Source organism: Acanthochromis polyacanthus, chromosome 2 (genome assembly GCF_021347895.1).
Source record: "Acanthochromis polyacanthus isolate Apoly-LR-REF ecotype Palm Island chromosome 2, KAUST_Apoly_ChrSc, whole genome shotgun sequence".
Classification (NCBI taxonomy): Eukaryota; Metazoa; Chordata; class Actinopteri; family Pomacentridae; genus Acanthochromis; species Acanthochromis polyacanthus.
The window spans coordinates 32075678-32100145 of record NC_067114.1 but is presented as its reverse complement, the minus strand read 5'-3'; the positions used below and the strand labels follow the sequence as shown (position 1 = coordinate 32100145).

The window sequence follows — 24468 nt, the reverse complement described above, 5'->3', positions numbered from 1 at the left end:
TTTTTATGTCTAACGTAATGTGTGCACGGTACGTGGATTGGACTTGAAAATTCATAAAACATGGGTCCACTCATATTTTCAAATCTGCATTGAAGGATAGTGGCTTAAAATGATGTATTAGCGTAGGGTCGCAGCGCAAGCCCTTCGCCTGTGACCTGAATTTGCTCTGACATTGGCTTTCACTTTGTTGAAAGATGTGGCCACAAAATGGGGGGAAAAGTCTCACGCATTCAGAGTGGGACACATGCATGTTAAACCATTCGCACTCTCATCCGCCACACCTGGTGTTTCTTGCGCACGAAAATTTATCGTGTTGCGCCACCAACACCGCCATATGTGCAGCGGAACTAAGATGCCATGAAGATCGTAGAGCACACCAGGTGCTTGGCATGCTCCAGCCAATCAAAAAAACGACATACTGCTACACTGCAGCCAATCAGAAAATAGCATTGCTGTATCCAGGTAATCTGACGGTAGCAAGGTTAGCGAGAAGAGGATTCAGGCAGCAGTAGGCTACAGGACGAGAGTGCGAGGAACGCACCAAGTTAAGTCATTATTTGTTTTTGTAGCCTATCATGACATGAAAATAACCACAGCTCAAGTTAGAGAATTTCAGCTTTTAATAGTCTGACAAGACCACATGTGAACTTAAGACAACACATGCACACACAAACCTACGTCGCTATAATCCTTTATAAATTATCATAATGCCTACCTCCCGCCCCCAGCAAAGATTTCAGTCTAACCTGAGATCGAAACTTGAGAGCCCTGTTATCATGTTAACCTTATGTTCATCTGCTTTCACCGAGCGAATTTTACCGCGGCCCGCCGCCGCCCCCCCATCATAGACGGAACATAAGGACTGGCAGCTGAACCACAGACTTGAAATAACATCAAATATAAATTAAATACATTTTTAGTGTCACTATACTGTTTTTTTTAGTGTGATAGTCAGTTTTAATATGATAAAAGACACCCCACGGTCGTTTCCTATGTTTTTTTTGTTTGTTTATTTTGTTACCGTATAGGTATCTGGTGTTCTGGTGTGATCGACCTCTGCTTTGCTCAGAGTGCTTTTTAAGAGACTGTAGTAGTGGTGAGTATTATTATTCAAATGCTTTAAATAAATGTATTTCATTTTGAACATAATCTTAGGTGGTTGAGCTAATACTTACAGTATATGTGCTGTCAGAGATTTACATGAGCAGAATAGAAATTTCTTTCTCTGAAGCCTTTACCAACTAGTTGGAATAATAAAATTAAAAATAAAACTCAAGGTTTTAATTTTACTAAGGCAAAGGACACTATTCAAACGTTTTTAATTAACTCTTAACTAAATTGTAGGTTGCATTGACTCTTGGAGGGGGTTAATCACGTTTAATCACATTTAATTTTTCCCTGTGTGGGTATACTCCAGCCTAGGCCAACATGTGACCTCTGCTTTGCTCTGAGTGCTATTTGAAAGGCTCTACAGTCGTGATGAGTATTTTTATTTAAACGCTTTTGTTGGCAGTTGATTTGTTTAAACAAGAAGTAATGAATTTCTTTACTTTTTTAGGTTCTGATGTTCATTTGTTGTTAAAATAGCCCTATTTCTGTTGAATGTATGTGAGTGAGCAGACCTTCCATTTGTTTGTCTCTCTTTCTCCAGTGAATGTGGCAGTGTAAAGGGTGTTCAGTAGCTGTTCCAAGTAGGTCTGAACTACTTAACCACTACAGGCTCAAACACCCACATTTTGGACACACCATCCGCTATCCATGTACGTATTCTGAATGTCCATGTACATTTAAGACATGGAATGCTTTAATCGTACATCAGAGTAGAGTGCATTCCACACAATATAATCAGACACAAAAAGAGTTGTCTGTATTCAGCTGTCACTTATGTCCATGCAAAAATTTAGCTAATGAAAGGGAGTTTTTTGTTCATATAAACACACATCTGAAGAGAAATGAAAACGTCAGTTGCATGTTTGTTGGCTGTAGTTTTCAAACCACTGTTTATGGGACCTTTAAATCACATAAAAGTCGCCGACACACACCTCACACATTAACTGATTTCTTACCAGGTATTGTAAAAACAACTGCAGTAGCATCTTCATCTCCATTATTAGATGATTTGTTTGCTGATAGACAGGATGAAGAGTGTGTGGAAGAGGAATCTTCTGATACATCTCTAGATCAATATAAGGCACTTCCAAGTGTAATTGAATAGCAGCTTGCAGCAGCCTTGCTGAAGTTGGAATGTTTAGTCCATGTGCCAGGTACAGCCATTGATGAATTTTTACAAGAACTTCACTACTTGATAAACTCTGCATCAGTCCTACTATCTAGAAGTGTTGTAACTAATATACTTCAGCATTACAACCTACAAGTTGATGACTCTGTAGTTAAAGAAATCACCAAAGCAGTGTACTCCTCGAACCCTGTTCCAAAAGCAATTGAAAAAGGTGGCCCTCTTAGCACTTCATATCAACGCAAACAATATTATAAGGAAAAATTATGTGTTGTTGAACCAACAACTTTCATACTTGATCATAAAAAGAAACACACCTTTCAGTATGTTCCACTGTTGGAATCCTTGCAGAAAATTTTAAATAGCAAGGTCATTCTCGATAAGATTATTGAAAATCATAGAGGACAGCAGGACATTGACCTTGACCCATCTCTCGAATTCAGGTCCCCTGAAGATGGTTTACATTTTAAGGAAAACAGCTTCTTGAATGCAGAGGAGTTACGCATTTCACTGCGTTTGTATGTGGATGATTTTGAGACCTGCAACCCTCTAGGCACGTCTCGGAAAAAACACAAGCTTTGTGGTGTTTACTGGGTACTCGGTAACCTGTCACCAGGCTCCCACTCAGCTTTATCGTCTATTTATCTTGCAGTACTTTGCAAAAGTGTGAATGTAAAAACATATGGTTATGACAAAGTCTTGGAACCCCTTCTTCAAGATGTTAAAACTCTTGAGGACCATGGTGTGTATGTGCCTTTATTAGGGAAGTCTCTGAAAGGTACAGTGCAGAGTATTGTGGCTGATAACTTGGGAGCGCACGGTATTGCTGGCTTCATAGAAAGTTTTTCTGGTGATTTCTTCTGCCGCTTTTGCACAGGAAAAGAGTTGTGACATCCAGAGTTACTGTATTGCATCTGGTGCTTTCAAACTTAGAACTAGAGAGGGCCATGCAGATCATGTAAAATCAGCTTGTGAGAACAACACACATTGCTTTGGAGTTAAGAGAGAGCGTTTTTTACCAGAACTCTGTCTCATTTTCATGTTGTCCCCGGTTTTCCCCCAGACGTTGCTCATGACGTTTTTGAGGGTATAGTGCCTGTCGAGCTGGCTTATTGCTTGTCATCAATGATATCAAAGAAGTTATTTACATTGGATGACCTGAACAAAGCTATACTGACTTTCCCCTATAAATGGTCAGACAAAACAAACAAGCCACACATTGTACCACAGAATTTCTTGGGTCGAAAAACTGTTGGTGGTAACGCTCATGAAAATTGGAGCCTACTGAGGTTACTCCCATTTGTGATAGGACCTCTTGTGCCAGAAAATGAGCCAGCATGGCTTGTGTTGATGTTGTTAAAAGATATTGTGGAGTTAGTTGTTGCTCCCGTGCATACAGATGAATCCATCTCATACCTCGAAAGCAAAATTGTTGAGCACAGACATAGGTACCAAGAGCTATTCTCTGGTGTCAGACTATTACCCAAACACCACTATCTTGAGCACTACCCGCAGATGATAAGGTGTTTTGGCCCTCTAGTCGCAGTTTGGACAATGCGATTTGAAGCAAAACTGTTTCTTTAAGAACATTGTGAAACACACAAGATGCTTCAAGAATGTACCTCTGACTTTGGCTTCAAAACACCAAATGATGATTGCGTTCCACATAAACTCACTGTCCTATGGTACATCTAGCCTAGATGTATCTAATGTATCCACAGTTCCAGTTGATGTACTGAAGCAGGAAGTGGCTGAGGCTATAAAGCTAAAATGCCCTAGCACATCTGAAGAGCATCTTGCCAAGAATGCATCATGTAGTGGCATAGCCTACAGCAGTGGTATGATAGTTGCCCATGGATCAGCAAGTGGATTACCAGAGTTTGCTGAAATTATTCAGATGTGTGTAATAAATGAGAGGTTGTTCCTCATTGTGAAAGTTCTATGTGGGTGGTACAGTGAACACTACAGAGCCTTTGAGCTAAGCTTGTCACCATCCAGAAGAATAAAACCTGTGGCACTCAGTGAACTCACTGACCCCTATTCACTGACCTGTTACACGATTGGCTCAAGCCAGATGGTGACCTTAAAAAGGCATATCATCATTAAAGGTTGGTTAACCACCAAAGTGGTGATTAACAGTGGGGTTGAACAATTAATCAAAATTTTATTAAAATAGCTGTCTGGCCTACTGCAATTTTCAAATCGCAGGAAGGCGGAGTATTTTTTAATACTCAGTGTGTGTCAAAATATTTTAAATTTAAATGTAATGGTGCTGTGGAGATGTCCTGCCCACATGTCATATTCTATAGACTTAACAAAACAGCTTTGTTTGGTACAGATCCCCCAAAAAATGGCACCATAATCATGTTAATGTTTTCAATGAAAATGAGTAATGTAAAAAATTATAATTCCCACCAATATAAATCAAAATAATCACAATGAGATTTTTTGAAAATCGTTCAGCCCTAACTGCTCTGTTTCATACACGTACGCAATATTAAATTTGGTGATGGGATACAAAAACATGTAATGTGCATGCTGGGTTCTGTGGTTTTTGTCCCAAGATATTTCTTTGCAGTCTGTCACTCTGCCTATGTGTATCATCATGTCTATTTTTTCTACGCATTCTGGGTGTATTTGTTGTGCTGTATTGTCTATGAGTGTTTCCTTAACATTGTCTGAAATCTCTGTCTAACCATTTCAAGTCCTACTGTATTGCAAGTCATACTTATTCTTGTGGGTCACATCCTAGGCTTCTCATTTTTATCCACCCCTGTCTAGTTTCCAAGTTGAACTTAAAGTTGTTACAGATGGATTTTATCTGCTAATTGTTGGCCAAACTACAAAATGAAAACAGAACAGGCTAGAATCAATTCTCTGGCTATAGTGTATCTGACTGAGTAATTTGAAAATGAGAAACCTAACATCCTGTCTTTACATAAGAAAAAAAACTCTCAACATAAAATAGTAAGTCTCACAGTCTCAATTTCCTTCTCTTCGCAGACTGAGACATAGAAGGATGAATGCCCCGGCATTTCTCAAAGTCATCCTGGGTGATGACAGCAGCCAAAGGATGACTTTCAAAAATGGACTCCCTGGATCTGTCGATGAACTTGTTAGTGAGGTACAAAGACAGTGTGGACTAAACTTTAACTTCAGACTTCAGTTTATGGACCCACTATTTGGAAATGAGTTCATGAACCTCACTTCAATGGATGAAGTACAGGATAGAGGGACAATCAGAGTAATTCCCATGACGGTTGCCTCAACTCCCCAGTGTGCTGATATCCCTTCTACCTCAGCTACTGCACTGTCCCACCACTCGCTTGATGAATCCTCATCCCTGTCCAGTGGATGTGTTGACACTGATATACTGTCTTCACCAGAGTCAGGATCATCCAGCTCACGGTCATTTTGGCCCCGCATCTTTCATGTTCCTCAGTTTTGTTATGATGCCGAGTTGAAACTTGAGCAGGGAAATGCAGCTTACAGGGAAAAGGGTACTTTGCTTATTCCAGATCCTAAACTGAAGTCAAACATTCTTGAAGGCTTAGTGCAAGAAATAGTTAAGTACAAAGTTTAGGTTACTGACAAAGACTTCAACACAGTTGGAGAGGCCCTCATTTCAAAGCACCCTTGTCTGACTGAGAGAGGCTCCCTTACTGGATATGCTGGATGGAAATGTAGCTTGAAGAATAAACTGGCAATCTATCGCACTCAGCTGAGAAAGCTTGGGTGTCCTGAGGTTACAATAAACTCAAGCACAAACCAGAGGGCAAATCGAGTGCTGCTTTCGGCATTAAAAAACCGAGAAGGTCCGAAGTGAACTACTGCCCCCCGTATCCTACTAGAGAATCTGAGAAGAGCCTTGAGAGTGTGAGAGTGGAGCTTCTTTCAGATGCTAAGAAGAACAACAAGGAGGTGGTGAGGCTGAAAATGGCAAAGACATTTGCATGTAGGAGACATGAAGTGGTTCGTGACACACCAGTGATAAAAGATTTCCAGGAAAGATGGCCAGCACTCTTTGAAGTAGGCGAGGTATGTGATTTATGAATTTACACACGCAGACACACATTAACAAGCTAAAATTAAAGCAACACGTCTGTCTGTCTGTCTGTCTGTCTCTCTCTCTCTCTCTCTATATATATATATATAACAGGGTAGTAATTGATTTTTTTTAAACACTTCTTCAGTAATGAAAAACAACTGATAAGAGCAGTGGTATTAATGAAATCCTAATGATGCCCATCCCAAATCATAATCCAAGTTCAATTTGGTAATTTTCCCTGAAAGGTTTTTTGCCTTAAAGAGGACATTCTTTAAAACTTGTCACATGCAGGTAGTTATCTACTGGTACTGTTGACATAGGATTTTGAATCGATGTACATTGACTGAGAAGCAGCAAGTTGCTTCTGTAAAACATTTTGAGAGGATAAATGATATTTTAACTATAATCATGACATAAGACCACTACAAAATAAAGTAATTAAATAATGACAAGACACTTGTGGAATTACTCTGCTACTGTACAAATCTTCTAATTTAACTTAAGATCACTGTTGGTCATGGTAATTTGATTTTTTTCCCCCTTTAATGAATGCCTTTCGAAATTGCTGCCATATAGCATGTTGATGTCTAATCATTCTCGTTGTCAGATAAATGCCGAATTCAAGCGCATCACAACAATGCCCCTGCAGTCCAGATTTCTCTCGCAGTTAGATGTGCACTCCGTGAAACTGACCAAGCTGTTTAAAAACAGAGGAGGACAAATAGGCAGATGCTTAGGGAGCATCGTGGCACCCATGGCTGAAGTGAGAATACTTTTGGTGGGGATACTGCTTTGTTGATGTAACATTTGATTGAAGGAAAAGGGGCTCTATCAAAACAACTTGTTTTGCTTATCCCTCTTGACTAGGATGGTGATGTTGATTTGGGATGCGAATGCATCATCAAGGCACTCTGCATCTACCTCAATGAGGACCCAGAAAACCTTGTGAGAGAGTATGGGGTGAGTATGATTACTGAGGTTCAGTATGTCCAGATTTTATCTTTCATTTTTTTGTATAAGCTCTAAAATGTCTTCTTATTGAAATTACATTAGTCAGCCAACCCGTCGGACAGCAATATGGTAGTGATCTTAATATTATCAAAATGGGTCGGTGTGTGAATAACCAGTTTTAGATTTTAAAGGCAAGTAGATTAAAATTAATTATTTGCTATTGAAAAGTATAATGTGGTAGAGCTGTAACAATTGTTACATCATTAGAATTGTTTCAGACGTTTTTACAAGTAAAAATACCTAATGTTGGCTATTTCCAGCTTTTCAAATGAAGGATGATTTCCTTTGTCATATATGATGATTACCTGAATATCTTTGAGTTTTGGACTGTTGGTCGTATAAAACAAGCAATTTGAATGCTACCTGGGAAATTATAATAGACATCTATGTTCTGACATTTTATAGGTGATACTGTTAATCAAAAAATCATTAGATTAAGCAATAATGGAAAGTGATTAATTTTCACCCATACATTATATGTTATTTAAAAGACATACTACATACCAACATTCAAATTAATAAACATTAACTGACAGAAATCATTTTGCAGGTTGGATTTTTTTTGTTATGCTTTTCAACATGTTTCTTCCCAACGTTATTATTTTTCGGAAAAATTATTAAACAATTTAAAAATGTTGTATTTGAGTAACAGAGTACCCCCCCCCCCCCCCCCGCCCCCACCATCACCACCACGCATGCAACCATGCAACCACAGCACCTAAGCCTTCCAGAAAACTAGGGAAAACACTCCAGTCCTAACAGTGTGGTAGCAGTCATCTGAGAGTTTTTGTTTACCTGCTCTTGGTACTTGTTGGCTTTATCTAGACCTTTGAACTGTCTTTTATTGTTGATAAATTGCTCTCCTCAGAACCTGTCCTTTTTATTCTACAACTTCACATTTCTCACCATAACTCAATGCAGATATTCAGTATTCCCTATACACATACGGCATGTAGTGTTTGTGTAATCTCACTTTGTTTCATTTTGTGAATGTGATTGTGCAGGCAGCAGATGAAGCCCTCTTTCAAGGTTCCATTGAGGAGACCACAGTGGGAATATACATTGTCAAACAAAGAGATGCCAGTGATAAACCAGACGACATCGGGATTGTCCTGGAGGGCCACATTGTGTTGCAGGAGTTGGATAATTTTGCATTAGCTGCTGCCATGTTGCTTGGCCTGATCTATGCTTTGAACCTAAACTACCCTCCTGAACTCAAGTACACTTTCGAAGTGCTTCAGAAGGTGGTCATGGGGCTGGAAGGCAACACACTCTCCAAGAAAGGCCAAGCCCTTAAAAACAGACTTTATCAGTGAACTGTTGTGTTTTGGAGTGAAACACTGAGTAGAGGGGAGCTTGATTGGGGGGGTTAACCTTTGCATCCAAGTTGCTTCTTAGATATGAGTTGTTTTTTGTTTTTGTTTTTTTGGCTATTTTTGAAAGAGAACTGAAACAGATTTTCTGTCCTTGAAGGGTTTGGGGGTGATTTTCTTTACTGTGAATACATAAGATTGGAAGCAAGCCATTATTTTTCAGAGCAATTTTCAGCATTTATTAGAACATTTTCTATGCTGCATTTAATTCTATTTTTTTTATCTTTTGAACAAATGAGTTGTGTTCTTTTCAGGTTGTATCTGCAGTTGATTGTGTTTACTACGCTGTAGTGCTAGTGGATCCAGTTTTGTTGCTTTGCTTGATATTTGACCAGTTCTACCTCCTACTTAGGGTAAGAGACATTTGCTCTCCAGTGCTATGGTGGGAAGTACGTAAGAGGCATTTGCACTACGTGACAAGATGATGTAACCTGTTAATTTCAGGGTTTTGTTTTTTTTTCATAAAAACAAATGTTCTAAGGACCTGGAGTGTTACATTATAGGTTCCAGCACGGCTGTTTGTTATGCACTGTCTTGATAACATATCTTAAGGTGTTAATGTGATAATTCTGAAGATGTTCAGTTAAAAAAAAAAAAAAATTAACTCACTATGAATCACCAAATGAGATAACACAATTGTGATGGAGCCTATGGCCCACAATTAAAAACTGGTATGGGGTCATACCCAGGAAAAAAAAAATTGTATGAAACCAGCAATAGGTAAATTTGAACATAGAATGCAAAACTTCTCACCTCTCCATCTCCAGCCTTCTTTAGTTGCTGTATGATTCATTTAGAAAAATAACTGCTGGTAGGTGTCACCAAATCAACCAGCACTGCAATCTTCGAGATTATCACTTTAAAGTATTTTAAAGACAATGTGCTTTTTCTGATGTTTTCTTGTGCAAAATTGTTACACCAAATACAGGTTTTGCGATGAAGTGGTGATGTTTGTTTGTTTATTGCCACATATGCTTTTTTTTTATTTTTAGCGAATGCTGTAGGTAAAACATTAGGGTGGATCAAATGGACAGATGTACACATACATTTCTTAAATTACAGATTGGCTTACAAAAGTAATTTTAGCATGTAAAAAATGGATAATCAAAGTATATCAAAGTTTATAACTCAGTGGAAGTTAGGTCGACTTCACATAAAAAAAGATATGTTGGCAGAACTGATGATAATTTAATATCATTAACATTAAAGAAGAGCGTTAAGTTAACATTAAAAAATTATGTTACTTTAGCATATGACAATTACACATATTTAACATGAAAAATTAGGTTAATTTAACATATGACAATTAAACATACTTAACATTAAAAAATCATGTTACTTTAGCATGTGATAATTAAACATACTTAACATTAAAAAAGCTTTAAATCAATATAAATAAAAGTCATGTTGGTTCAACATATAATAATGTAATGTGTAGAACATGAATACATCATTTTGAGTAAACATAACTTTAATACGTGCAACCGATGTCCATATTTTTTTTATGTAAATCCAACAGACTTTTTTTTCAGTGTAGTACGGTAAAGACCTTACGAATTTTAAACAGAGAACAGAGAACCTAACAATCCAAAGTCGCCTTTGGATTCCCTATATGTGAGCAGTCAGTGACAGTGGGATGAAACCAAAAATAAAACTAGAAAAGCACTCGGAGAGTGCAGACCTCCGCCAGTCCATCGCTCAATTGTACAGATGACCAATCGGAGTTTGTTTGTCTGTTTGTCTGTTAACAGCATAACCCAAAACGTAATGGACGGATTTAATTTAGTTTTAACAGTTTGTGCACAAAGCATAACATGCATGTACAGTGTAACAGCACAGTGTTTTGACGCACGCACATAACGGTAGCGTTGCGCGCGCGTGTGACGGTACCGTACGCATCGCCACCGCTTCGTTTCGTTGGTCCCGACTCGCTCGGGCAGCCCGAACCGGCCGCGCAGAATTCGGCCGTCGCCCGGGATCATTATGCACAAAGCATAACAATCATGTACAGTGTAACAGCACAGTGTTTTGACGGCGGCGCCGCCGCACGCACGTAACGGTAGCGTTGCGCGCGCACGTGACGGTACCGTACGCGTCGCCGCCGCTTCGTTCCGTCGGTCCCGACTCGCTCGGGCAGCCCGAACCGGCCGCGCAGAATTCGGCCGTCGCCCGGGATCATTATGCACAAAGCATAACAATCATGTACAGTGTAACAGCACAGTGTTTTGACGGCGGCGCCGCCGCACGCACGTAACGGTAGCGTTGCGCGCGCACGTGACGGTACCGTACGCGTTTACATTCACTTGTAAAGAACATAATGTCATGGCTCTCTTGAGTTTCCAATTATTTCTACAACTCTTTTTTTTATTTTAATTTTTTTTTTAAACAACAGAAAACAAAGCTCAGGCAAAATGTACACAGGTCCAAATGGGTATACAATAACAATCAAGAATACAGCAACTGGCACATTACAGCATAAATAAATAAAAATAGAAGTTAAACAAAAGTATACAAGTATTTATTTTTTATGAGTGAGGTAATATACCTAGTTACTACTTAGGAAAGCCAAGTAAAATGGAATACAAGAGCTGAGGATCAATGTGTTTTAAGTATGGTTCCCAGAGCTGATAGAAACTTCCCAAAGAAGAATGCAACAAACAAGTAATATATTCATTAGGGATACTGTCCATGATCAGGTTATGCCAGGACTTTTTGGAGGGAGCAGAGTGTTTAATCCAGAAAAGCAAAATGTTCTTTCTGGCAGCAAACGTCAATATATTAAAGAGTTTTTGTTATGATTTACAATGGGTACGGAAAGTATTCAGACCCCTTGAAATTTTTCACTCTCTGTGTCATTGCAGCCATTTGCCAAAATCAAAAAAGTTCATTTTATTTCTCATTAATGTATACTCAGCACCTCATCTTGACAGAAAAAACAGAAATGTAGAAATTTTTGCAAATGTATTAAAAAAGAAAAACTGAAATATTACATGGTCATAAGTATTCAGACTTTGTGCTCAGTATTGAATCCTTTTCAGCTAGTACAGCCATGAGTCTTCTTGGGAATGATGCAACAAATTTTTCACACCTGGATTTGGTGATCCTCTGCCATTCTTCCTTGCAGATCCTCTCCAGTTCTGTCAGGTAGAATGGTGAACATTGGTGGACAGTCATTTTGAGGTCTCTCCAGAGATGCTCAATGGGGTTTAGGTCAGGGCTCTGGCTGGGCCAGTCAAGAACAGTCAAAGAGTTGTTCTGAAGCCACTCCTTTGTTATTTTAGCTGTGCTCTTATAGCTTTTGTCCTGTTGAAAGGTGAACCTTCGGCCCAGTCTGAGGTCCTGAGTACTCTGGAAGAGGTTTTCCTCCAGGATATCTCTGTACTTGGCCGCATTCATCCTTCCTTCAATTGCAACCAGTCGTCCTGTCCCTGCAGCTGAAAAACACTCCCACAACATGATGTTCCCACCACCATGTTTCACTGTAAGGATTGTATTGGGCAGGTGATGAGCAGTGCCTAGTTTTCTCCACACATACCGCTTAGAATTAACACCAAAAAGTTCAATCTTGGTTTCAGGCCAGAGAATTTTATTTCTCATAGTCTGGGAGTCCATGTGTTTTTTGGCAAACTCTATGCGGACTTTCATGTGTCTTGCACTGAGGAGAGGCTTCCGTCGGGCCACTCTGCCATAAAGCCCCGACTGGTGGAGGGCTGCAGTGATAGTTGACTTTGTGGAACTTTCTCCTATCTCCCGACTGCATCTCTGGAGCTCAGCCACAGTGATCTTTGGGTTCTTCTTTCCCTCTCTCACCAAGGCTCTTCTCCCACGATTGCTCAGTTTGGCTGGACGGCCAGGTCTAGGAAGTAGGCATGTCATAGGGAAATTACCAAATAAGTGAATCCTTGGAAGCAAGGGAGCGGAGCGACCGAGCCGGGGGGAGGAAACTTGCCGGGGGGCAAGAAATTTTTGAAATTTCAAGGCTGAAATGGTGCATTCTGGTGAACTCTGACACCTAGAATTCTTTAAACATGAAGGCTTAAAAAATCTCTGTATGGGACCTTCTAGGCACCCCCCAAAAACAGCACAAAGTCATGTTAATGTGATGAAACCAAATATTTATACTGGATTCAAATTTGAATGAGCCACATGAAGTCATCACTATGTGTGCTTTCCAATCGACCATGGGAGTGAGCCTCTTCTGTTGAGGAACTTGTGGGGCAATGCCACTGGGTTGTTGCAAGTACACACTACTGATCCCGTATGTTTGGTCCTGTTGTCGTGTCTCTTCCCTCCGCCGGGTGAAAAAATTGCAGGGCATTTGGTGGTTAGAGCGCTTTTCGTACAATATCCTGGCATGATTTTTCGTTTTCATGTGGCCTATCAGCGCTTGGCATCCTCTGTCGCTGTATTTTGTCTCATCGTCGCACACCATGCACCTCGCTTTCCCAGCTACATCTAACTTTCGATAATGCTCTCCAATCGTTGTTTCCAACTTGTGCTTTTGCCAGCACACTGTTGACAACTACGTGCGATCCAACTCTATACCCCTTACACCCCATATTTTTTTTCTCATCGAATTTGGGCGATTCACGTTGATACCGCAATACGCAAATTTTCGCGTATCCGCGACCAAATAACATGCCTGAGGAAGAGTTGTGGTCGTCCCAAACTTCTTCTATTTGAGGATTATGGAGGCCACTGTGCTCTTAGGAACCTTGAGTGCTGCAGAAATTCTTTTGTAACCTTGGCCAGATCTGTGCCTTGCCACAATTCTGTCTCTGAGCTCCTTGGGCAGTTCCTTCGACCTCATGATTCTCATTTGCTCTGACATGCACTGTGAGCTGTAAGGTCTTATATAGACAGGTGTGTGCCTTTCCTAATCAAGTCCAATCAGTTTAATTAAACACAGCTGGACTCCAATAAAGAAGCAGAACCATCTCGAGGAGGATCAGAAGAAATGGACAGCATATGAGTTAAATATGAATGTCGCTGCAAAGGGTCTGAATACTTATGACCATGTGATATTTCAGTTTTTATTTTTAATAAATGTGCAAAAATTTCTACATTTCTGTTTTTTTCTGTCAAGATGGGGTGCGGAGTGTACATTAATGAGAAATAAAATGAACTTTTTTGATTTTGGGAAATGGTTGCAATGACAGAGAGTGAAAATTTTCAAGGGGTCTGAATACTTTCCGTACTCACTGTACATTCACAATATGATGATCAGGAAAACCAAGGAGAAGGTCCAGGTCTATTGATACTCCAAAAATAGCACGCAGTTCTGTTACAATGCCTGACCAGTAGTTCTGCAACTTTGCACATGTCCAGAAACAGTGAATGAAATTACCAACATCAGTGTTACATTTACAACAGATAGGGGAAGTCTCAGAATCCATTGTATTTTTCAGGGCTGGGCTTGTATAAATCTGGTGGAGAATCTTAAATTGGGTTGACTTAGTACGGTTACAAATAGAGATTTTCATAGCCTGCAGCCATACCCTCTCCCATTTTGAAACCTCAATAGAGATTCCAAGATCTCTTTCCCATGCTTCCCTTGTACTCTGAGAAATTAAAGACAAACTTAAGTTTGAATTCAGTACCCTATAAAAAAACCTAATATGTTTCATAGACGGCTGCAACAGTAAGGCACGTTCTACCTCTGAGATGTCATTCCTGGAGATCAATGTAGTATCCTTAGAAACAAAGTGCCTGATTTGTAAATATCTAAAAAATTGACTATTTTCTAAACCATGTCTCTGTTGCAGTTGCTGGAAGGACAGAAATCCTGGATCACATAAAAGATCACCTAGCTTCACGATATCCTGTTCAAACCAGACTGAATAACCCTTACCTAAAGAACCTGGCAAAAAAATCAGGGTTATTCAGAAGCGGAGTTAGAGGAGAAGTTAACTGTACATGACTCTCTAAGTTAAGAATGATTCTCCAGGCTTTTAGAGTGCTTAAAGTTATAGGGTTGGAGCAGGAGTTTCTGACTGTTTCCATGTTTTTCATAAATAACAGATTCCATAAGGAACACTCAGACAAACAGGATTCAATGTCAAACCAAATGCATGAGGGGTCTGATTTATACCAGGCTCTAGGGCTGCAACAACTAATCAATAAAATCGATAATAATTGATTATTAAAAGCGTTGGCAACAAATTGCATTATCGATTCGCTGTGTCGTGCGATTTACACGTCACTCGTCATGTTGCGGAGCCCTTTACTTCACCTGCAGAGCGTCAATTATTTAACAAAAAGGGTCACATGTTCTCTTATGAAGAGTTCTTATCTGAATATAATTTTCCTATACCACCTACAGAATTTGCAATCATCTTTGATACTATTCCATCAGGTCTTAAAATGTTATCCTCTTCAACCTCTGATGTCTCCATTGAAACCACCCCATCTAATTTATATATAGGGAACTCAGATCCTTTCCTGAAAAGTAAAACAAACAATAAATGTATAAGAGATTTAATCTTAAGAAATACAATCTGTAAGCCTACTTCAGTATTTTACTGGAATAATCTGTATGTTGATATTGACTGGCAAAAAACATGGTCATTACATAGGAAATTTTGTATTTCAAATAAGGTGCAGGAAGTTTCTCTGAAAATACTCCACAGGTGTTATCCTGTTAACTCTGTTATTGCAAAATACAGACTCAACATTGACCCTCTTTGTTCTTTTTGTCACCACACAGAGGAAACTATAAATCATAGGTTTTGGGATTGTACCCTTAGTCAGGGATTTTGGCAGGACCTTAACTTGTTGTTGAACAGAAAACTGAATACTCAACTCAAATTGAAAATTGAATTTATGTTATTTGGCTGCTTTGATGATACTTTGCCTATTAAAAAAACATATGTCATCAACTTTATTGTACTTTTAGCAAAATTCCATGTTCACACCAGCAAATTTTCAAAACAAAAACCCAACCTGACCAAAAGCATCTGGCTGCAGACCTCCACTGTCAGGACGCCTCCACTGACAGGACGGGAAATGCACGGGATGCATTACAAAATAAAATTGAAATAAAATCGTGTAGGGACTTCCGGTGGAATTGATTTTCGTGCTAATGCATTAATTAGTTAATAATAGAACATAAAATCTATTAATCCCTTGTCTATATTATATATCGTTTTTATTTATATATTAAACTTCTGTTTTGTCGTTTTTGTTCTGTGTTTTCCTTTTATGTTACGCATGAGCCCCACCGTACAACGAATACAAGCGGCCAAAATGAGTTTCCTCCGCAGGCAGGCTGGGCTCAGCCTTGGAGACAGGGTGAGGAGCTACCCTGGCTGCAGACCTCCACTGTGAGGTCGCTCTCACAGTGGAGATCTGCAGCCGACCCGACTCCGGATAAGCGGAAGAAAATTAATGGATGGATGAGCCCCACCGTGACTTTTTATGCCTGTGAAGCACACATTTATATTCTGCCAGTAACCGTATCAAGCGTATATTGAGAATTTATAATTACTCCACCAAGGAACGTGGTGGAGTTATGTGACGATCAGCATACGCTTGTCCTTCTGTGAATCCGGCTGTTGGCAACACTACTCAAAAAGGCAATAACGGATATGGATGAAATGTTCAGGGAAGGTCAGAAATGACACAAGGACCACCTCATTAGATTTTGCCAGTAATGCCGCTTATTGTCTGGATCCACAGATTTGTTAAACACTTCCCATAGCGAGATAGCGGCAGGCACGGCGTCGCTGTAACTATGACAACAAGCAAACGCTTTGTCAGTTGCCTGCATCAATTCATGCCGCCCGCTGCATATTTAATGAAATAAATTATTAGTTAATAAACAAATGCTGCATTTATATAAAAAAAGGCTACATTTCTGACAATGCCATGTGGGGGAATGAACAGCCTTGAAGGAGTACTGCGCTCTCTGAGTGCTTTTCTGGTTCTTTTTATTTGGACAAGTGAAGCATTAGCATTTGACTTTTTCAAAACACTTCTCATTAATGATTGCCATGTACATAGAGCAATATACACTGTTTTGTGTAATATTACAGCTTAGGTCATTACGGAAAACATAAACGTGGGTGACTTGGGGCTCAAGTGTCTATTTGTAGCCTATAAAGCCAAGGATCTTTTGTCTATGCTAATTATGTTCTTGTGCTGCTGGAGCACCTAAATACCACCAACTACTACCCAAACTCTTGAGATCTACAGTGTAGTTCAAGTGAATTATTAAGTGCTCAATGAGAAAACAAAACATGAACACACAAAGTCACAACATGATCAAATGTTCTGTTATCCTTCAATTATTCATCTTTGTGACATTCACAATATGCCAAATAATTGTTTTCGTCCTTTACTATGTCACAAAATTTCCACGTCCTCAATGTTGTAGAATGTGAATTTGAAGATCTCCAGGATTTCTTCCCTTTCCTGCTCATCCATGTCTTCTTGCCCGAGTCTTTTATACTGCAGAGCAGCCTCAGCCTGTTCCTCCTCCCCCATGTATAGAACTTCAGGCAGGTCCACTCTGGCAGAGAAGAGTGTCTTATTGGCCTCAACCCACTCTGCTGCATGTCTGCAATCATGCAGAATACGCACTTCAACTGAGTCCTATAGAAAAGACAGAAATAAAAAAATGTCTTTCTGTACCATAACTGCTGCACCAACAGTATCTGACCAATAGATACTGTGAGAATAGCCTACCCCTTCCACTGGTATGCTCACATCAGCAGGTCTGACTGAAACCTCAGCTTACTGCTCTTCTTCCTGAAAATATATAGATAAGTGAAAAGATCAGTTGTAATATTCAAGCCTAACCTCCAAAAAGAAGAAAAAGAAAAGATCCCATCAGGACCTGTTCAAGTAGTCCACCTTGACATATTAGTCAGCTCAACAAATGTTAATTTTCAATCCAATCATGCATTATCTAGACACTGTTTATTTTTAGAGACAGTAGGTGTGACCTTAACTCATGAATGGCATATTCTTTAAAGCGAGTCCGCAATTAGAGTACAATTTGGAAAAAAGACTGTTGAAAAAATAGGGAAATAGAAATGCTGGTTTCCAACCTGAAACAAAAGAAAAACTCAAATGGGACTAAAACAAAATTAAAATCTTACCATAGTAATGTCATCCACCCTTCTTTTCTTCAGCCTAAACACTGGTGACACCTCACCTTGCAGGAGGGCTTTTGATGTATCTGTCCAGATCTTCTTATCTAAAAGCAAGTCAAGAAAATGTTTAGATTAGACAATGACAAACAAGTCACATGACACAATTGTGTGCATGTGCGTATAACTTTAATCTAAAATGCAATGACATTACCTTCAAATGTAATGGCATTTTTAGGTGGACCTCCAAATGTCGCTGAAGCTTTGACGGGATGCTTGGTTTAAACATGCCTTTGGGGCAAAGGGGGCAGTGAAACAAACTGCAGCATGTTGTGCAGCGTTCTACTGCAGGCTTTCTGACTGACTTAAAAATTGAATGGTGCATCTGAAAAGGATATAAAATTGTGTTGTGTTTGAATTATAGTACATGAACTTTATTTCAAATTAATTTATCTTTGCTTACAGTTAAAATGTGAAAAAACTTAATTTCTACATACATTTCTAGGCCTCATTTACACTGCAGGTCTTTTTGCCTAATACTGACTTGATGTATATATCTGATTTTTTGTACCGCCTGTTTACATCTACTTATAAAAGTGACCTATATCCAATAACTGCATCATTAATGACTCCTACATGAGTTTGCAACAGCTATACTGACGAAGAACACAAAAAAACATGCATTTACTACGGTGGCTGACAGGGGCAAATGTACAATATACACAAATGAGCTGCAAATACATGAAAGCGTTGCATAAACAGAAACGTGCTGCAACAAAAAAACGTTGCATATACAGACGCGCTGCATAAATGAAAAAAAATGCAAAAAGAAAACGTTGCATATCCAGTCACACATGAGCGAGCACCCATAAAAAGTCGGCATGGTTATCAATCCATCAATCAAACTTTATTTATAGAGCACTTTTAATACAAAAGAAATGTAGCACAAAGCGCTTTACAAAAAAAAAAAAAAAAAAAACAACACACAGGTCCCCTCATCCCCCCCGATAGGCCTACATAAACCCACACATACCCACCCCCCCACTCGCACACATAAAAAGTTAGGTTATGTCAGAGACAGTGGACATCTAGTTTCCCTAAATGTTTAGGAGTTTTTAAGTCCTTAGCTTTTCAGTCACTGTGATTATATGGGTGCTGAAGTGGTGTTTTACTACCATCTCCCTGTGTTCTCTCTGTTATTTATGTTTATCCATGGAGATGAGAGAAGACAAACCTTTTCATACAGTTTTTCCCTCAACTAACGTTACTTGTCTCGCTCACCATTGTCTGCCTCTCAGGTGAAAAGCTCACTACTGTCACTACTACTTCTACTGTGTGACTGGATATGCAGCGTTTTCTTTTTGCATTTCTTTTCATTTATGCAGCGCATTAATGTATTTGCAGCTCGTTTGTGTATATGCACGTCATTTTCCCCTGTCAGCCACCGTAATTTACACTTTCTGTGGATAATAAAAATCAACAACTCACCGTAAACGCCAAACGATACAGACGATCACTAGCGTGAAATGGCTTCTTCTTTTGATTTATTTAGCGGTTAGTAAACCAACTTCAGGTGTGTTACGGCCACCTACCGGATGCTTATGGTTACTTCCCGTCCTGACAGTGGAGGCGTCCTGACAGTGGAGGTCTGCACCAGAAGCGACCTCACAGTGGAGGTCTGCAGCCAGATGCCTCTCAACCTGACTGTCTTCCTTGCATATTTAAAATTCTACCTTGACACTTTAAAACTTTGCAGTAACCCCAAAGCTGTGAAGACAAGAACGCTTTGTGTTGAATTTGATTTCATTTGATGTACATTCCTCTTATATATTCTTTATTTATTTCTTAATTTTGTGAACTGTATTATGTATTTCTATGCTTTCTTTATATCTGTTTTATACTATGAGATGCATACCACCTCGAGCGTACAATGTTCCCGATGAAACTGTGAACTGTTATTGTTCAGTTTTGTAAATAAAGTTATATATATAAAAATAAAAACCTTCACCTGCAGAGCGAGTTGAACAGAGCGAAGTGGAGGCAGAGCAGAGGAGGTATTTTCAAAAGGAAGTAAATTCAACAAATGAAACATGACCAGCACGGAGAAAACACTTTGACCGAAGTCCTTAAAAATATGGGAGCATTTCACGCTTCACAAAACAAAGACATGCTGCGTGTCCACTACATGCGAATGCATGCATCTGAAAATCGCACTGATGCCGGACGGTCACACGCTTTCAGCTTGACGGTAGATGAGTCTAATAAACACAGCGGCTCGGCCGCAAACTTTCTGTATTATTTCGAAAACACTTCAGGGAAAAGTATTTCTGAAGCATTTGAGGCGAGAAATCATCTGTGCAGCAGCTGAACCTGTCCTGGTTTTAGTTCACCGACGGCTAGTTTAGATGTTTAAGGACAACAGAAGTCGAGTCTACTTTATAAAAATGAGCTGCAGGTAAACACACTGGATCGCAGCTGGAAACGCACCAACCGGCCACATACGATGTGTTGCATCTAGTGGACACGCACCTTAAGTCACTGCATTAGCCTACATTTGTTCCGTTTTATAGTGAGGAAACATAATATCAGTCTCTCTGGTAGCTTGTCCGATGCTAGGATTAGCTTAATTACTGATTAATGACAGAGATGGGGCATGTGCGACTGTGAGAGATAGGTTTTATTTCACTTTCATTAGCATGGTTTGAATATGCATTACAAATGAACGTAACTTGCACACTATAGTGGTAATATTTGAAGATTAAGCCTCAAGTTTTAATTTTCTGACAACATCTGAGTGAAGACACTGGTCTGTGTTGGCGTGAGGCAGGATGAACTGCATTGACAAGCTTCATGATGAGAAAGACACCATGTACACCACAGCAAGCAGCTGTCTCTCTGAGAGCATCCTCAACATGAACGTCACTGACGTGAGGCCTCTGTCTATGGTTGAAGATGAAGGCTTCCCTATAATGATCTTATTTGTTCTGTCATTCCAAATCTTCTATTTCTGAATAAAGAGGCGGAAATTAAAAATGTTTTTTTTATCCGATTCATCGATTAATCGATTATTAAAATAATCGTTAGTTGCAGCCCTACCAGGCTCCCATGACACGAAGGTGAATTGCCAGCTGATAAAGCCTTAAATTAGGCAAGTCCAAACCCCCTTCAGGACCAGACAACTGGAGTTTAGCCATTTTTAACCTTGGTTTCCTTTTGCTCCAGATAAACGAGCTTAACTAGCCCTCAAGTACCTTAATGACCTTTTTTGACAGCAGAATAGGAATCATTTGTAATGGGTAAAGTAACCTAGGCAAGATGCACATCTTAATGAGAGCGACCCTGTCAAGCCAAGAAAGGGGAAGAGGAGACCAGTGCTCCAAGTCAGCTCTTATGGTCTCAAAAAGAGGAGGAAAATTTGTTTTAAACATATCCCCAAAAGATGGAGTAATATGCACCCCCAAATATACGAACCCAGAGGGTGACCAATGAAAAGGAAAGGACCCTGGTAAGAATGAGGGAAGTTGTAAAGACCCCAAAGGCATAGCTTCAGATTTGGACATATTCATTTTGTATCCCGAGAATAAGCCATATGAGGAGATTAAATTAATAAGGGTAGAAATGGAGATTTATGGCCTGGAAAGGAAAATCAAAATATCATCTGCATACAGCGAAATTACATGCTCTCTATTTTTGACTACAATACCGAAAATACCAGTATTCTGCCTAATAGCTTGAGCGAGGGGCTCAATGGCTATAGCAAAAACCAGAGGACTAAGAGGGTCCCCTTGTCTGTTACCACGATAGAGAGGAAAGTTATCAGATCTTAAACCATTAGTTACAACCGCAGCAGTTGGATTATTATAAAGAATCTTTATCCATTGAATAAAATTATCACCCAGACAAAACTTTTCTAAAGTAGAAAATAAATAAGGCCACTCCACGCGATCGAACGCCTTTTCAGCATTGAGGGAAAGAACAAGTAATGGCTCTTTACAACTCTTAAAAAACTGAATAATATTAAGTAAGCGTCTCATATTATCAGTGGAGTGGCGTCTTTTAATGAAACCTGTCTGGTCCTCTTTAATGATTCCAGGTAAAACTCTCTCCAGGCACATAGTTAGAATTTTTGAAAGTAGTTTTTGATCAGAATTAAGTAAAGCTATTGGCCTATATGAGGCACATCTATAAGGATATAAGGATATATGCCTTTCTTAAGGATGAGGGAGATATTTGCCTCGCGCAATGACTGAGGTGGAATCCCTTTCCCAAAAGAGTGATTAAACATGGCTAACATAGGGTCCAAAAGTACATTGCAAACTCTTTGTAGAACTCGCAACCGAACCCATCCAGTCCAGGCGCCTTTCCAGAGGGCATCGATATTAAAGCAAGCAAGGCCTCGTCCCTTGTGATGGGAGCGTTCAACATTAATTTATGTGCCTCAGAAACCACAAGAAGTTTAATGTCTGAAAAGAAAGAGTGCATGAGGGCTGAAGCAAGATCTGATTGCTCAGATTTATATAAATTTGAATAAAAGAGTGCAAATTCGTTATTAATGGTTTTGCTATCAAATGATTTAATACCATTTGAATCTTCAATTGAAATTATGGTCTGGGATTCAGCTCTCTTTTTAACAAGGTTAGAAAGGTATTTACCAGGTTTATCCCCAAACTCATAACTTTTGTCTTGCAAATTTAAGAGAAAATTCTGCATTCTGAATTAACAGAGTTTTCAAAGCAGTGCGAGTCGCTGTCAATTCTGAGAGTATGCTTGGGTGAGGGCTCGAGAGATATAGCTTCTCCAAATCATGTAATTTAGTTTCGAGGGACCTTTGCTGTACAGACTTAAGACATCTATTAGATGCTACAAAAGACATAATTAGGCCACGGGAATAGGCCTTGCATGTTTCCCAGATGATGGAGGGATCATTTATAGATAGGGAGTTAATAGAAAAAATATTTTGAATTCTGATATGAAGTAAGATGCAAATCTTTCATCCTTCAGGAGGGCAGGTTGTAATCTCCAGCTTTTGGAAAATATTTTCCCTCCAGGGAGAGAGTAAACCATAAACAGGGGAGCATGATCAGACAGAAAAATATTTCCTATGGAACATGATTGAACTAAAAACATTTGGCACAAAGGAATAAAAAAAATTATCTATTCGTGTGTGACTTCTATGGGGGGGGGGGGGGGGGGGGGGGGGGGGCAAGAAAAAAGTGAACTCAGAATCATTTGAATGAATTTCCCTCCAAACATGTGAATAGTCAATATCCTTACATACAGTGCCTTGTGAAAGTATTCGGCCCCCTTGAACTTTTCAACCTTTCACCACATTTCAGGTTTCAAACATAAAGATATAAAATTTAAATTTTTTGTCAAGAATCAACAACAAGTGGGACACAATCATGAAGTGGAATGAAATTTATTGGATATTTTAAACTTTTTAACAAATAAAAACCTGAAAAGTGGGGCGTGCAATATTATTCGGCCCCCTTGCATTAATACTTTGTAGCGCCACCTTTTGCTGCAATTACACCTGCAAGTCGCTTGGGGTATGTCTCTATCAGTTTTGCACATCGAGAGACTGAAATTCTTGCCCATTCTTCCTTGCAAAACAGCTCGAGCTCAGTGAGGTTGGATGGAGAGCGTTTGTGAACAGCAGTCTTCAGCTCTGCTCACAGATTCTCGATTGGATTCAGGTCTGGACTTTGACTTGGCCATTCTAACACCTGGATACGTTTATTTGTGAACCATTCCATTGTAGATTTGGCTTTATGTTTTGGATCATTGTCCTGTTGGAAGATAAAGCTCCGTCCCAGTCTCAGGTCTTTTGCAGACTCCAACAGGTTTTCTTCCAGAATGGTCCTGTATTTGGCTCCATTCATCTTCCCATCAATTTTAACCATCTTCCCTGTCCCTGCTGAAGAAAAGCAGGCCCAAACCATGAGGGTACCACCACCATGTTTGACAGTGGGGATGGTGTGTTCAGGGTGATGAGCTGTGTTGCTTTTACGCCAAACACATCGTTTTGCATTGTGGCCAAAAAGTTCGATTTTGGTTTCATCTGACCAGAGCACCTTCTTCCACATGTTTGGTGTGTCTCCCAGGTGGCTTGTGGCAAACTTTAAACCAGACTTTTTATGGATATCTTTGAGAAATGGCTTTCTTCTTGCCACTCTTCCATAAAGGCCAGATTTGTGCAGTGTACGACTGATTGTTGTCCTATGGACAGACTCTCCCATCTCAGCTGTAGATCTCTGCAGTTCATCCAGAGTGATCATGGGCCTCTTGGCTGCATCTCTGATCAGTCTTCTCCTTGTTTGAGGTGAAAGTTTAGAGGGACGGCCGGGTCTTGGTAGATTTGCAGTGGTCTGATACTCCTTCCATTTCAATATGATTGCTTGCACAGTGCTCCTTGAGATGTTTAAAGCTTGGGAAATCTTTTTGTATCCAAATCCGGCTTTAAACTTCTCCACAACAGTATCTCGGACCTGCCTGGTGTGTTCCTTGGCCTTCATGATGCTCTCTGCACTTTAAACAGAACCCTGAGACTATCACAGAGCAGGTGCATTTATACGGAGACTTGATTACACACAGGTGGATTCTGTTTATCATCATCAGTCATTTAGGACAACATTGGATCATTCAGAGATCCTCACTGAACTTCTGGAGTGAGTTTGCTGCACTGAAAGTAAAGGGGCCGAATGATAT

General features: G+C 39.7%; 1 protein-coding gene and 1 long non-coding RNA gene across 5 annotated transcripts in view; both read right to left on the bottom strand.

Annotated features, from left to right (window-relative positions):
• spg21 (SPG21 abhydrolase domain containing, maspardin) overlaps positions 1 to 24468 on the bottom strand; it is a 123368-nt gene that overhangs the window by 79514 nt on the left and 19386 nt on the right. The gene's annotated exons all lie outside the window — the stretch shown is intronic.
• LOC127532036 (uncharacterized) lies at positions 16580 to 22933 on the bottom strand. Its single transcript, XR_007939248.1, has 4 exons — positions 17975 to 22933; positions 17770 to 17867; positions 17354 to 17416; positions 16580 to 17260 (listed from the first exon to the last, which is right to left on the bottom strand). It is a non-coding gene; the product is annotated as an uncharacterized LOC127532036 (long non-coding RNA).